Source organism: Dreissena polymorpha, chromosome 9 (genome assembly GCF_020536995.1).
Source record: "Dreissena polymorpha isolate Duluth1 chromosome 9, UMN_Dpol_1.0, whole genome shotgun sequence".
Lineage (NCBI taxonomy): Eukaryota > Metazoa > Mollusca > Bivalvia > Myida > Dreissenidae > Dreissena > Dreissena polymorpha.
Genome location: NC_068363.1, coordinates 55407002 through 55414727, shown reverse-complemented (window position 1 = coordinate 55414727; position 7726 = coordinate 55407002). Strand labels below are relative to the sequence as shown.

General features: G+C 35.6%; 1 long non-coding RNA gene across 1 annotated transcript; it reads left to right on the top strand.

Moving 5' to 3' along the window:
- Positions 1-1511: 1511 nt before the first annotated feature.
- LOC127843932 (uncharacterized) lies at positions 1512-3001 on the top strand. Its single transcript, XR_008032456.1, has 3 exons — positions 1512-1631; positions 2330-2474; positions 2623-3001. It is a non-coding gene; the product is annotated as an uncharacterized LOC127843932 (long non-coding RNA).
- Positions 3002-7726: the final 4725 nt, after the last annotated feature.

The following is a 7726-nucleotide window of genomic DNA, read 5'->3' as shown; positions in this document are numbered from 1 at the left end:
ACCCAAATTTTACGTACCCAATTTTTTTCGTACCCCTTTTTTTTCGTGCCCAATTTTTTTCGTACCCATTTTTTTCGTACCTAAATTTTTGTTCGTACCAAATTTTTTCCGTAACAATTTTTTTTTTTCGTACCCATTTTTTTCGTACCCAAATGTTTTTTGTTCCTAATTGTTTTCGTACCCAATTTTTTTTTCGTACCCATTTTTTTCGTACCAAAAAGTTTTTCGTACCCAAATTTGTTCGTACCCATTTTTTTTTCGTACCAATCTTTTTCGTACCCAAATTTGTTCGTACCCAATTTTTTTTTCATACCCATTTTTTTCGTACCCAAATAAAAAAATCGTACCCATTTTTTTAGTACCCAATTTTGTTTCGTACCCAAATTTTTATTTGTACACATTTTTTTCGTACCCAAATAGTTTTCGTACCCTATTTTTTTTTGTTTCCTTTATTTTTTTGTACTCTAATTTGTTTTCGTAACCAAATTAGTTTTTTTTCCTGCCCATATTATGTTCGTACCCATTATTTCTTCGTACACAAATTTGTTCGTACCCAAGTTTTTTCGTACCCATATGTCGTACTCAAATTTTTTTCGTACACAAATTTGTTCGTACCTAATTTTTTATTCGTACCCATTTTTTTCGTACCCAAATAGTTTTTCGTACCTTTATTTTGTTTGTACCCTTTTTTTTCGTACTCAAATTTGTTTTCGTACCCAAATTATTTTTTTTTCGTACCCACTGCCCACATATTTTTTCGTACCCAAATTTTTGTCGAAATAATCGGCTTTCAATTTGATTTGATCTCCCCACTCATTCCATCCCGCGAAACCCTTAAGGTGTCGCAACTCTAGTTAAAATGTAAGTGTGTAAGCATTGTGTATCATCTATTTCTATAAAGAGCCTCTTTATGCATGACATATGCATGAGCTTGCAGCCATCGAGTTTGTTCAGGTCTGTTTGTTCTGGCACGTGTTACCAATGCCTTTGTTCGGATATCAGTCGACTCGAATTACATTTCAATAAGTATTGTACATCTCTTTCTTGCAAATTATAAAAAAAGGCTCGGTAAACTGTTTATTTGCAAATATACCGGATACAAAATTCAATTATGACATCGAAGTTGCATAGTTAACAAATTTCAATTATATGAAAAACGCGATTGTATATTATAACTGTGATAATATATACAATAATGTTGAATACTTCAGAATGAGTACGAAATAACAATCGAATTGTTAAAATGTAAGTGTGTAAGCATTGTGTTTCATCTATTTCTATAAAGAGCCTCTTTATGCATGACATATGCATGAGCTTGCAAGAAAGCAAACCTAATAAAGCTGTAATTATATCGTTTAAAATCAATTTGGAATAATTACAAAAAAAACGTTTAATAACGTACTTAACTTCCGTGGTGTTTCTACATAATTAGAATGGGTCTCGGAAATCCATTGATAATTAACTAAAAAAAGATCTATTCACATTACGGGATCCCCATATTAGCGGCTGCTATAATTATCTTTGTTGTGTGTTTGTTTAATTCAAAAGTTTAGTCGTTCATACACCGACAATAAAATGTAAAACATTTGTGTTAATTATTTACAGAACTTTGGATGATGGATTGTTAAAATGTAAGTGTGTAAGCATTGTGTATCATCTATTTCTATAAAGAGCCTCTTTATGCATGACATATGCATGAGCTTGCAGCCATCGAGTTTGTTCAGGTCTGTTTGTTCTGGCACGTGTTACCAATGCCTTTGTTCGGATATCAGTCGACTCGAATTACATTTCAATAAGTATTGTACATCTCTTTCTTGCAAATTGTAAAAAAAGGCTCGGTAAACTGTTTATTTGCAAATATACCGGATACAAAATTCAATTATGACATCGAAGTTGCATAGTTAACAAATTTCAATTATATGAAAAACGCGATTGTATATTATAACTGTGATAATATATACAATAATGTTGAATACTTCAGAATGAGTACGAAATAACAATCGAATTTAAAATTCCTGTTTAAAGATTTTAAACTAGATCCTTTGAATAAACAATTAGCGAACTAATTCATTTTAAAGTGTCGCAGTTCTGCACATTTTTTTGCTGTGTAAATCAGTGATTCTCGTTGCCTGAAAACTCACTGAAGTTTAGTGCTAAACAAAAAACATTGAAATGCTTAACAGTCTTGTGAAACTGGATTATAGCACCATACTATTGTCTAAGTGCCAAACAATTGATTAACAGTAAATTAAACGGATAATTATATATTTATTGTTGATGCTTTTTATCTCACTCCAATATACATTTTGAAAATTATATTTTATTTTAGATGAAGCAAGAACGAAAATGCCTACTGTACCGATCCTGCCAATCATGGGAGTGGTTGTTCTGGTTATGATGATCGTAGGGTTCATTGTGTGCAAACTTCTTGGATGGTGCTCTTCAAGAGCCGAGATACCCAGTCAAGCAAACGGGTAAATCAATTTTTTTTTTTGGTTCGCATATTTTAATTGCGTGGTTTTGTGTTATTTTTTTATTATTGTTGCTTAGTATGAGGAAAAGGAAACCGTGAAGGTAATATTCAGTTGTATGCGTCTAATCTTTACTGTTCGCCTTTAACAGCTATCATGCATCGATCGACGTGCATATCGTAGTCGTGAACAATAGACATATTTATGAGAACGCAACTGCTCTTCCTGAAGGTCATCAGAACAGCAATGTATCTCCGTCACAAAATTGCACTGACCGAAGATGTCAGGTTTGCACGATTGGTGAAGAAGGAACTCGACTTACCAAACAGATCGTCGAAATGAATCGTTTCCGTATAAGTAGTACTGTAGAACTGATCGAAGATAACCAAGAGTTCTAGACAAACATATTGTTTCAAACGGCTCTGAAAGAGCAAAATGTCGTTATTATAATTACTCAATGCATAACTAAATAGTGTTCGTATGTATGTGTGTTTACTTAATAATATACGATGGTATCGAATGAAACTAAATTGTGTGGTTTGTGTGTCTTCACTTATTTCATTATTTGTGTCGCTATTATTCTTTTAGTTACATTCTTGAGCACCTACCTTAATTTAGACGTAAAAGAGATTGTCTCAAACAACATTTTTTCAGCTTTAAGTTCTACATTTAAAAGTGTTCTGAGTGGATGAAATGCTGAAATTAGGTTTGAAATTTAGAATTGTAAACATACTAAAATTACACAATATTGTCAAGCAGTTGTTGACTTCATTGAAGTCGTCACATTGTCGGCACTTTGGTTCTGGTTTTGATGCCCGCACGACTGATTGTGTTTAGCAAATGACAAGATGGTGGTCTTGTATCTCAATATTTTTGTTTCTGGGGTATTTTGCAGAGCGCTCTTTTACAGTTTCATATATTGTACATAATTTTAGATTTTATTTAATCCTCGAAGTGGGAGGAAAAGGCAAAAGTGTGCGTTCAGTTGTAGTTCAGTTGTATGACTGTTTGCGTTTAGCAACATACAGTCAACGTGCACATCGACTAGTGCAAAACGGACATACAGATGAAAATGGTTCTGCTCGTCCTGGTGTCAAAACAACAATGCATCTACGTCACATAATTGCACTTTTTGATGTTGTTTGGTTTGGACAATTGGTTAAGAGGGCCAGTAACTAAGCTCTGACTTACACACTTTGTGTCGACCATAACGCAGAAGAAAGTGTAACCAATACACAAACTAGAACACTTTGTTTGAAAGTATATTGAACTGGTGAAATGTTTACATTTATTTTAAAAAAGATTGATCGTTAAACAAACAAACTAGATTATAATAAGTCAAGAAGTGTTTAACTGGATTACAACAGTTACAACAAAGTGTGTAGAACGCAGATTCCCAAACATTTTGTATCACAAACCTAAAGGTATGTTGGGAACAAATGTCCACACAAAAGAAATTTGCATAGTTCCAAATTGTTATTTATATTGACATCAAGTTTAATCGCCATAGCATTTATAGTGTTTGAAGTTATGTGCGATACAAATGCAAAATTATATTTGTTAAAAAAAAGCAACTCCGCTTATGAGAAACTGTTGAAATAGATTTTTTCACAGATAAAACTGCCGTCCCCTACCTGATGTGTGTCAACAGAGTAAACAGTCCCCATAGGTTTAATTAATTTTCTTTAACTACCTTAAATTATGGCAGGATACTCATCTAAGTTTCAAATTATTTATGTAACAATTCAACCAAAGTATATTCTGGCGATTTTTTTTATTTATTAAATCACCATTTGGTCTCATATCCAAACTCGAGATGATACACCAGGTGATAGTTTTTGAGCCACAAGACTAATCAAGGTATACATAAAATGATTGCAACCAAATTTGATAAATATCCACCCATCCAACAGGGTGACTTGGTAGGATATCCAACAAGGTGAAATAAGAGGTCCACCCATCTTACACTGTTAAAAAAATTATGGATAAAGATAATGTCTCCCACCACTTTAGTGGTTTGAGAGACATTTGATTTACCTCTGTGTGTCTTTCTTTGTGTCTGTCACACTTAATGTCTGAACTCAAGTTCTTGTTTGTTTAACATGCATTTTGATCAAGCAAACTGCTGATTAGATAGCAGGAAATTGCATCATTTCAAGGTGCCGTTGAAAAGAAATCAATGACGGGATGGCAAACCCCACCCGAATCCTCCCCATTTGAGACCCCCCCCCCCTCTGAAGAAAATCTGGATACGCCTCTGACTCCTGAGTTTTTTTTTGAGAGTCGCAAAATCCTGATTATAGTTTACACTAAATTCGGTAACCAAGACAATAATAATTGTTAACTGACAAAACAACTCAAAAAGTATGCACATTACTTATATGAATTTATAGTTGTCGCAATATAAAGTAAATAATTTTACCTTATTATGTTACTAAAGCAACAACGAATTTTTGTATGACAAACGAATGTCACGTTCATATTCTGCGAATGACCATCTAGCCATATACTGTATTCGATCAGCATACAGCATCGTTTGAGTTATTGCCAGATCTAGACTCATTGGAAGAATGGAAAGACGGAGAGAGAAACAGAAACTTAAACTACGTTCATAATCCTCATATTACCCTCTTACCAAATACTAAGTTGCATCATCATTGTTTCGTTATCCCTGGATCAAGATTTTAGATTTTCAATTATTTGAGTGATAGTATCACGTGCAACAACAGTAACCGACGACAGAAAAAAACTGAAATAATATGCATATTCCATATATGACCTTTCTTCTTACCAAGTTTCAGCAAAATAGTTTGATTACTATTTTACTTAGTATCGCAGTACTATTTTACTTAGTATCGCAGAATCAATATTTTACTTTTTATATTTGATAGTTTCAATAGCGATCATAAATTGTGTCCTACCTCCGACGTCAAAACTAAAAAAACTGTGTTGATTGACATATGGTCCATACATTCAAGAACTAAGTTTCATCGATCGCGCGTATCTTCTTTTTTAGTTATCGCTGAATGTAGCTTCCAACGTCCTCTATCGTTACACCAGTGAGAGGCTTAAATGAAGCCAATTAAGAAATAAGTGACCATCTACATGCTTGATACGTTCACAAATGTATTGATAATCAATAACTTTTCTTTCAAGATCAAAATAGCCTTAACAAAACAAAAGTGTCGTGTTTTAAAAAGCAACATAGGCATCTACAACAAACTTGGGCTTTACGTGGTTGAAACTGCACATAAATACATATTTGTGCAAGGTTAAAGGCTAGTTAATACGATTAGATAGTTTCATTACACTGACAGCAAAAACAATCCGAGGTTCGAGTGACACAAGTTTAAGAGGGCAAAATGGTTTATGTAAAAAAAAACTTATTTGAATACGTATGTGCACATGCTCACATACTGGTTAATAGGTTTGTAAAGGTTAATCATGCTCAAAGCAAAACTGTTTGATAACGCGCAATACGAGTTACAAAAGACGTATCTTTCTTTTAAATTTATTGTTCACAACGTCGGTGTTGAAACACATTAAATATTTAAACATTCAGATGCGCACACTTATACGCTGAATAATAAGTGTTTATAATCATCAACATTATTATCACAGAAAATCATGACTTGTGACGTGTCAAAACAGCTTTCGTCGTTGAGGGTCGCCAGGAGAGGGCTTTTGTGGGACAACGCGTGTTTCTGTAATGTTCCGAACGTACTCGAACGTTGGTCTTGCGCTTCATGTAGGAGATCCAGAGCAGCCTTCGGAGACACTTGTTTCCTAATGCCTGTGTACTGCCTTCAGTGTCCAAATTAATCGTCTAGGTCTCAAAGCCGCAAAGTCGGAGGGAGACTACTAAGGACTGCGTGTACCGCAGAGGGGGAGCTATTGAAGCTGTTTGTCCACAACCTGCGCAGTCTTGCCAGCGCTGTGGTCGCCAAGACAATTTGACATGTATGATCACTGCCCGGAAAAGGTCTTGTGTTTGCCTTTTTAATGCTGTACTTAACCGTTGCTTTGCAAGTATGAAATTGGTCACGTTGTGTACCTTTGCCTTGTCTAGCATGCCTTTTTGTTCTGGACGGTTGTGTGGGTGCGGATTGTTGGCCGATGTGAGTTGGTGGCTTCTGGCTAACTCAAAAAGTCTTAAATCTCTGTCGTTGTGCACATCTTTACCAAATCTACCTAATTTCACCGACCAGTCTTTTAAGACATCTGGCCCAACCTTGGCTTCCCAGTATCATTTTACAATGTGAATTGTTTTCTTTGGACATTTACTATGATGTTCAATATGTTTTCATAGACATGTCCAAAACTTACCGTTTTCGTAGTCGGATATTTGTGCATGGATCTGTATGCGGGTGAAGTTGTGCGGGCTCGCTGAGGTACGAATGGAGTGCAAAAAATATTACCACCTCCTTCCTAAAGATGAATGCGACGCCATGCAAATGGCAACGTTAAGAATCATTGCCGCTGACCAATAGCTTGTGCCCTTGGTTTATTGAGGTTTCTCTGAAGCGTAGACAACTGACCTCGACTTGTCCCAGCGATAGCGCTTCAGCTCTTGCGCCAGTTCTTCGACCTTGCCGCACTCATGTAGTATTCTCACGTCCCTAGTTCCTTTACTAGGTCCATTTGTCGTCAAATTGACCGATGTAATAGCTCCAGCGGCTAACTCGTCGCATCAGCCCTGGACACTAGTAGTGGAGTGTTATTCTTGGCCGCGACCTATCCGCCTTAGTTTTCTGTGTTTTTTTTCGTCATCATTGCCTTTAAATAAGCTTGAGTGAATCTTGGCGGCGCCCTCTTCAAGAACTTTCAGCCTGTCGTGCGAAAAATGCCAGTCTCCTTTTTCGTCCGCCGCCAGACGCGATTACCCGGGTGTAGTTGAGTCGAATTCCCAGAACCAGAAGTGATAGTGTTGAGTCAGCTGAGAAGCAATTGGACCTGTCAATCCGAGGGAGCTGTTGCAAATATTAATCTAGCTTCATAAAATAATAAACAATGGATTTGTTTGGCAGTAAATATTTCCAGTATGACAGAAAATATTCTATTTAAATGTATTCATTAGGAAACCAGAATGGTGTTTGGTGAACTGGAATACATGTGTTTATTTGGGAATAATCGCAATCTGTACATATAGTTCCGCACATAAATCATACATATTCGCATTGATGCTAAGTCTTTTATCTTTCAAAATACATGTTTGTACTAGGTTTAAGGTAAATAGTTTTAAAAAAACAACAAGA